This window comes from Paroedura picta, chromosome 12 (assembly GCF_049243985.1).
Source record: "Paroedura picta isolate Pp20150507F chromosome 12, Ppicta_v3.0, whole genome shotgun sequence".
Classification (NCBI taxonomy): domain Eukaryota; kingdom Metazoa; phylum Chordata; class Lepidosauria; order Squamata; family Gekkonidae; genus Paroedura; species Paroedura picta.
In genome coordinates this window covers 50,840,256-50,848,358 of record NC_135380.1, presented here as the reverse complement: position 1 = coordinate 50,848,358, position 8,103 = coordinate 50,840,256, and positions in this window count along the sequence as shown.

Here is an 8,103-nt window from a genome sequence, read left to right as displayed (position 1 = left end):
GAAATCACTAATGTTCGGCATGGTCAGCAGCAAAAGGAAACGTGGTTGCCAAAGGATCCGCTGGCTCGACACGATCAAAGCCGGTACAGGGATGACCATGAACCAACTGAAAGAAGCAGTCAGAGACAGGGACGCATGGCGAAGACTTCCCTATAGAATCGCTGAAGGTCGCAAATGACTGAACGGATGACATCATCTTGTTGAAATCTATCTTTGTATTCTACTCCTCTCAGTTTGGTGCTATCTGCACCTTTTATTATTCCCTTCACACCCTGGGTATCATCTCTGGAACATCAGAGATGTAGCAATTGAAAAGAACTAGACTGAGAACAAGGACTGAGTCCTTATTCAGTTTCTTCAGCTTGCTGATTGACTAACCCATAATTATTTGGAAAGTTCTATCACTCAACATGTTATTTGGGAGTTAGCTGGGGTTCAGCAGACCATCCCTCCAGACTTTCATAAGCAACAATCAGATTGACAACAACTGCTGATGTCCTAAGTCACTTCTGATAACCTGCCTGAATGGAAGTTGTGAAGCTGAGAACCAGGTCCACAACTAGAATGGTCTAAATCATTAATGTTCATTAATGTTGTCACAGATTCTGTTCAAAATTAGCCTCTCAAGGAGTAGAAGGGAAATAGGCTTGTAACTTCCCATCAGATGTTTTGGCTTTCCATATTTCAGAATAGCAACTATCTTTGCCTTATTGAATTCCCCTGGGAGTCTTCCTGGTCTCAAAACTTAGCAAACCAACTTCTTAGTGAATGTGCCGCTGTTGATCAAGAACTCATTATGGATGCAATCAAAGCCTAGTGCCTTTCCACTCTTGATATCCTTCAGTGAAATTTCCTCAGCCTGAAATTTCATCAGCCTGAAATCCCCTGACAGCTTGCAGTCTTTAGGGTAGGTATGTTTCAAAATCTGGGGTTCTTATCCCTATTGTAAAAGGATCCCAAAACTCTAGTCAATTGGAATTAGGCTGGGAGGCATACGCAAGCTTTTACTCAGATAAAGCCTTGTTGCTCCACCGTGAACTTCCTGCCATGCTTGAAACAGAAAGGGAACTGGAGGATCCTTGTTTGATGGCTTCAGGAGGCTCTCTGAAACCAAAGTGGACAAGTTGCTGGGGTCAGTGAGGTTGACCACTTGCTTCCTTGATCCTTGTCCATCTTGGCTGTTCAATATGAGCAACATGCATTGTTTCTACGTTTTATGTAAACCACCTTGAGCCTCAGCGGAGGTTGGTATATAAATATAATAAACGAACAAACAAACCAGTGGATAGGAGGCCCTCTGGGAGAGATTGTCAACCTCTCCCTGTCTACCGGGAAGTTCCCAGAGGTGCTGAAGGAGGTGGTGGTTCGTCCCTTAATGAAAAAGCCATAGCTGGATCTGCAAGACCCAGCCAACTACCGCCTAGTCTTGCATCTTGCGTTTCTGTGTAAGGTGGTTGAAAGGGCCACCATGCACCAGCTCCTGGCATTCTTGGAAGAAACTGCAGCGCTTGACACATACCAGTCAGGTTTCCATCCTGGCCACAGGGTGGAGATGGTGCTGGTTGCCTTGACGGATGATCTCCAGTGCCAGCTGGATAGGGGCGGTTCAGCTGTCCTTGTGCTGTGGTCAACTACGCGTTGTTAGTCTGCTGTCTCGCTGGGGCCGGGATTCGGGGAACAGCCCTTCAGTGGGTACTCCTTTCTTCAAAACTGTACACAGAGGGTAGCAGTGGGAGAGGTCACGTCCCTACCAACTCCCTCCACATGGAGCGATGCTCTCCCCTACATTGTTTAACATATTTATGCCCCCTCTGGCCCAGTTGGTTTGGGATTGGGCTGTCCCCAATACACGGATGACATCCAGCTCTATCTCCAGATCGAAGACCTCCCAGACTCCCCCCAGATACATTTGCCAGATGTTTGGAAGCCATAGCTGGATGGCTAGAGCAGTCGCCAAGTCCTGTGGCTGGGCAGGAAGCACGTCTACCCACACTGGCTGGTTTGCAACTTAACATCTCACCCTCAGCCAGAGATTTGGGTGTGATTCTGGATTTCTCTCTTTCAATGGAGGGTCAGGTCACAAAAGTAGAATGCAAGGTGTTTTTCCATCTGCACCAAGTAAAGCTACTAGTGCCCTACCTGTCCTCAGATTGCTTGACCTCAGTCATCCATGTAACAGTCACCTCCAGGTTAGATTTCTGTAACTTGCTCTACATGGGTCTTCCTAGGTGTAAACGGCACGGAGCTTTTATTCCAACCCCAGATCGATTCAGTCCCTGCCCTCTACACAGAATGCGATTTCCGTTCGGATTTTGGGCGATATTAATTTTCCTTCTGCAGCAAGAAAGATTGATCCGGAGTGACTCTACCTTTATTGTGTGATATCTCAGACTGCTTTTAATCCTGAATATCCAGCCTGGGAAAGAAAGCTCCATGGTAGAGAAACTCTGATAGGCTATACCTGGTCATGTGACACGCTTGCCTTAAAGGAGAAGCCCCTAATTTCTCTCAACTTCTGTCGGTCCTGGATTTTTCCTCCCTCCTCTGCCTTTTTTGATCCTCTCCCCCTCCCCTCCAAGAAAAGAAAGAGGCTCCCTGCCTGGCTTCCCTCCCCCCCCTTCAAGAAAAGAAAGAAAGAGCCCCCCCCCCACCTTCTGAGCCTCCCTAACCACGTGCAGAAGACTTTCCTGTTTCAATGGGGGGGGGGAGGAAGAATCGAGTTCAAATCTGAATTCAACAGGATTGACAATGGAATAAAGAAAGTAAGTTCAGACTCTGCCCTTGTCTCTGACCTGGAAACTGCAACTAGTACAGAATGTGGCCACAGGTACATCTGGGTGGGCCCACATCCAGCCAGAGCTGAGGCAGCTGCATAGGCTTCCTGTTGCTGCCCAGATCCAGTTCAAGGTTTTGGTTTTAACCTTTAAGGCGATATGCGGTCTGGGCCCCACATATCTGCGAGACCGCCTGTCTCCTTATATCCCCCACAGGGCTCTTCACACTACGGATGCAAATCTGTTGGAGGTTCCTGGCCTGAAGGTGGTTTGTCTGGCCTTGGCCAGGGCTAGGGCCTTTTCCGTCTGGGTCCTGACCTGGTGGGATGAGGGCTCTGACGGAGCTTTCTCTGACGGAACTTTAATGGATTTTAACAGGATTTTTATAAGGATTATTAGGGTTTTTTAAGGATTACTGTTACCTGCCACAAGCCACTAAGTGGGAGTGGCAGGATATAAATCTAATTACAAACAAACAAATAAATCTCAATCCTACCTAACTCTGGATTACCAGTTGGCCCACCAGTTGGGCCACTTCCTGGTTTGATGTTGCCTCCAGATTTCTTGGAACACAGCTGAGCTTGCACCTAGTTTTTGCAACAGGCTCCAGGGATTGGGATGCCTGGAATCCCAATCTGCAGTTGCTTTGATCCCTTTCGTCTCTGTGCACCATCGAGTTCATGGCGTAGTTCATCTGCTACTTCTTGGTCTTTGCTATTTGATACAGCGTCTTGCTCTGATCACTCCAGACTGGAATCTATTCTTTTTGCTCTCCTTGAGGAAAGTGCCTTCTGGCCATAGATATAACGACTCCAACAAATTGGCGGTAGTTTTTAGATGTTGGAGGGCCTTACCCAAGACACCTTCACTGAAACCTTTCCAGCTCACCCTCTTAACATTCCACGGAGGACTTGGAAAAGACACGGAAACTGGTAACTGGAGTGCTAGCTCAAGGATTACAGGTTGAGGCTAACTGTGTGGGAAAGCCTGGAGAACATATCTGGACAGAGTGGAGGTTTTTTATACCCCACTTTTCATGACCCAAAGAAGTCCCAAAGTGGCTCAGCAACCCCTTTCCCTTCCTATTCCCACAACAGACTCCCTGCGAGGTAGGTGGGGCGGAGAGAGCTCTGACAAAGCTGCTCTGTGGAACAGTGTGGAATCAAACGTGGTTCTCCAGATTAGCACTTGCGACTCTTGCACTAGGCTGGCTCTCAAGTGTTGCTTTGGCAGCAACCACCCCCACCACACAAGGGCCTACGTTGTGTCACTCAAGTTAAACTATGCCAGTCATCTTGTGGCAGCCGTTTGGTGGCAGGGGCCTAGCCACCAGGCCATGTCAGAGGTCCAATTGGCCCACAGACTCACAAAGGTTGGGGACCCTGAGATACATCTTCTTGATAAGAGCTCAGGGGCCTTTTTTTGGGGGGGGGAGGCTTGGGAGTGGTGGTGGGAGGGATAGCTATTAAGTCAGCTGATAGGGAGCAAACAGAAGTTCCCTGCATGTTGTCCAGTTCCAGTCACGATCCTTTAAAATTTATCCTCCAGAAGCAAAAAGGCTCTCAGATAAGGGGCCCTCAAGTGTCATAATGTAGCCCTCCTCCTCAGTGTCAACACCATGTCTGATGCTTTTGCCATGGTGCCTGTCCAGGGTTAAGTCATATGCCCATGTCAGTTAAAAATGCGCTCGTCTCTCGTTTAGTCTTGGATGCCGGGACTAGACATTCTGCTTCAGATCTTAGGCATGAATGTTCATGCTTCCTGCCTTACCTGGAATCGCCTGGGAGGCCGTCTCATTGAACCAGGATGCCAGGAGTGTCCATTTTGTCTAAAAGAAATTGTTTGGTGCAGGGAGAGGCTGTGGGTACCGGGTAGATGGTGCTTTCTTTGCTTTACCAGTCTTAGCAAAGACCCTGTGAAGATCTGTTTGCTCTCTTCAATAAAGTGCTTTCTTTTCTAAACGAAGCCTAATTACTGGGAGCATTCAGAGATTCTCACACTTAGTGCTAGTCTCAGCTTTCTTCAGCTCCATGCTATCGGCTAGAGCAGCCATTATGCTCCTCTGTGCAGTTTTGCATCAGAGCCAAGCTGCTTTGGGGATTGCTGCCCAGTGAGCAGGCTCCGAAATCATTGCTGGAAACTTCCCTTGCCTCTTTCCTATCCCTCTTCAAGGAGAGGGAATCTCAGTTCTGAGATTCACTTCCGCCATTCATGTTTAGGACATCCTAACAAGTTGGAGCTACGCTGAACAGGTTTCTCTTTGCTATCCAGCAAGCCTTTAGATTTTGATCTTCTACAAGAGAGCACCTCATGCAATATCTTGACCCCTGAGGAAGATCCCCATGGGTCAAAATGCATTTGGTCTGTTCTCTCATGTGCAGTTAGATATGTGTTGTTTTTACTTTTTAAAAAATATATTAATGGTGCAAATATTTGTAATGATTTTTTAATATTGTTTTGCAGCTCAACTTTTGGGTTCCTGAAGACGGTGACTTAAGCAGCTGGCTCTACTTTTGGGGCATGGAAATCTCACACTGTTGCTGAGCTGTAGTGTATGTTTCAAAAGGGGGAAGGGAAATAAATTGTCCCACTTCACCGGTCGTTTCGGGAAGAACCGAGATTTCAAAATAAAACACTCCTCACTCTGAGCGATAATCATGTCACCAAACCAGATGGGCAAGTTAATTTCACTGGAGTGACGGCTAAGGCCCCACTCTGACTGGCAACCAACTGCACTGAGGAGCTTTTCTTACTGGGTCAGTTTTACCGTCTAGTTCTAGGGGCTGAATTTGGGGACAACTCCCCCCATGAAGTTTTAAATCGTAAAGATACCACTCCAGGGCTGGAGAGCTGAAGAAAATAATAGGATATTTTTTGATGGAGAGATGAAGTTTGCAAAAGGTGTTGAGTGGACAAGGCAGAAAGGGAATTTTACAGACAGTGTGGTGCAGTGGTTAGCGTTCAGGGTAAGGACCAGGGAGATCTTGGTAAACCCTCCCACCCAGCTCAAACATTTCTTAAATAACTGTGACCCAGTGGTAGCCTTTCAATCTACGGCTACCCCACAGGACTGTTCAGAAGGTAAAATGAGAGACAGGGTCTCTACAGAGACCTTCCTTTGAAGAAGAAGAGTTGGTTCCTATGTGCCACTTTTCTCTACCCAAAGGAGTCTCAAAGTGGCTTCCATTCGCCTTCCCTTTCCTCTCCCCACAACAATTGCCTTCCCTTTCCTCTCCCCACCACAGACACCCTGTGAGGCAGGTGAGGCTGAGAGAGCCCTGATATTACTGAAGAAGAAGAAGAAGAGTTGGTTCTTAGATGCCACTTTTCTCTACCTGAAGAAGGCTCAAAGTGGCTTCCAGTCGCCTTCCCTTTCCTCTCCCCACCACAGACACCCAGTGAGGTGGGTGAGGCTGAGAGAGCCCTGATATTCCTGCTCAGTCAGAACTGCTTTATCAGTGCTCTGACTGGCCCAAGGTCACCCAGCTGGCTGCATGTGGAGGAGGAGTGGGGAATCGAACCCCGCTCACCAGATTAGAAGTCTGTACTCCTCACCACTCTCAGCTTTGGAGGAGGAAGAAATGCAGATATGTCAGACAGAGTGGTACCTTTGTGTAGCTTTGGGTAGAAAAGGGATGTCAGAGCCTCGGGGGGATGAGGTGGAGTGAAAGTTGCTTAACTAGGCACAGCATTTTTACATATAATTTTATAAATTGGAGAGGTGAGGTTTTCCACCCTCAGGTTATCACGTTTGCTTATGAGAGAATTTTTTTTAAACGGGTAAGACTACTGGTTTGTGTGGCGTCCCACGGATGGCAAGCTTGGGAAACTGGGAGCTGGATGACTCTAGCGTCTCTCTGTCGAATTTATGGGCCTCCCTTTCTCCTCCCTCTCTCTTTCCCTCATGTGCCCCAGGAAAGAGGCAACCGACAGGCTGGGTTCTGATGCTAAAATGTACCGAAACAGGTGCATTCCGGTCAGGAACATACCAAGGGAGGGAGGGAGGGAGGGGGTTGTTGTTGTTGACTTCGAAATCCTGCCTGTACTTCTGGAAGTTCTCGGTCCACATATTGCTGGAGCCTAGCTTGTAGGATTTTGAGCATAACTTTGCTAGCATGAGAAATGAGTGCAATGGTGCGGTAGTTTGAACATTCTTTGGCATTGCCCTTCTTTGGGATTGGAATGTAAACTGACCTTTTGCAATCCTGTGGCCATTGCTGAGTTTTCCAAATTTGCTGGCATATTGAGTGTAGCACTTTTACTGCATCGTCTTTTAAGATTTTGGGGGGAGGGGGTAACATAAGTTAAATATAAGATGTTCCAAGATGCAAAGGAAAGAGAAGAACCGGATCTACCTGGCTTGAAATTATACTTTGCTGATAGTTGTTTAGTTTGAAAAAGTGGCTGTAGCTAAGAAAAAGAATGTCATTGGAGTTAGAAGGAGATTTGGGTGACATTTGAGATTTGGGTGACATGGCAATTTGCAGGATGACATATGAGGTACATTAAAATTTAAAGTGGACATTAAAAACCATTATTTTAGAAGTGACATTTTGAGAATATGAAATAAATACAAATCTAGATTGTGTCTGAAAACACCTTTATGGTTCTCAGCACAAGAAGCGTATTTTAAGAGAAAATTGGAGAACAGAAGGATATACTAAGTTGCCAATGGTTTTTTATGTACAATTATCAGAAAAATTTAAAGCAGATAAAATATCTTATGGTTTAGAACCATCTAGGACTGGGGGGATTAAATGTAGCGTCCTGCCAGTCAAATACAAGCTGAATATTCCGGCCCCTGCACACGACATCGCCCACATCCAGCATCTGGCCCATTGACTGCTTGCTATATCCTCCATTTTAAAGTGCTTTTCTGGGAATCCCAAAAAGTGGATTCACCACCCTAAAAAGTGTTAGCGACCGAAAAGCAACCAGCAGGCAATCAGCAGAAGGAAGGTATTGGAGGCTCAAATGTGCTAAAGTCGTCCGCAGCATCCCACCCTCACACCCGCCTCCCTCTCCCTTGTTCCCAGGGAAGAGAATTATTTTTAAAAATAGCTAATTTCCTGGAGCAACGAATAGGCAAACAGGTGTGTAGGCAACGCCAGAAATAAAATAATCATTCAACAAAGCGTGCCTTTCGGAGGTTTTCTCCCCCCCCAAAAAAAAATCAGGAACAGTATTAATTTACTAATTTATCAAAGGACTCGGCTGCTTCGGCACCCATGGAGGTCAATGGTGCCATAGACTAGAATGGGAATGTTGGCATTCCAGCCTGTCCCGGGGCCTGGGGAGAGTTGTCTCCACTGGAAAGAATGGAGGGATG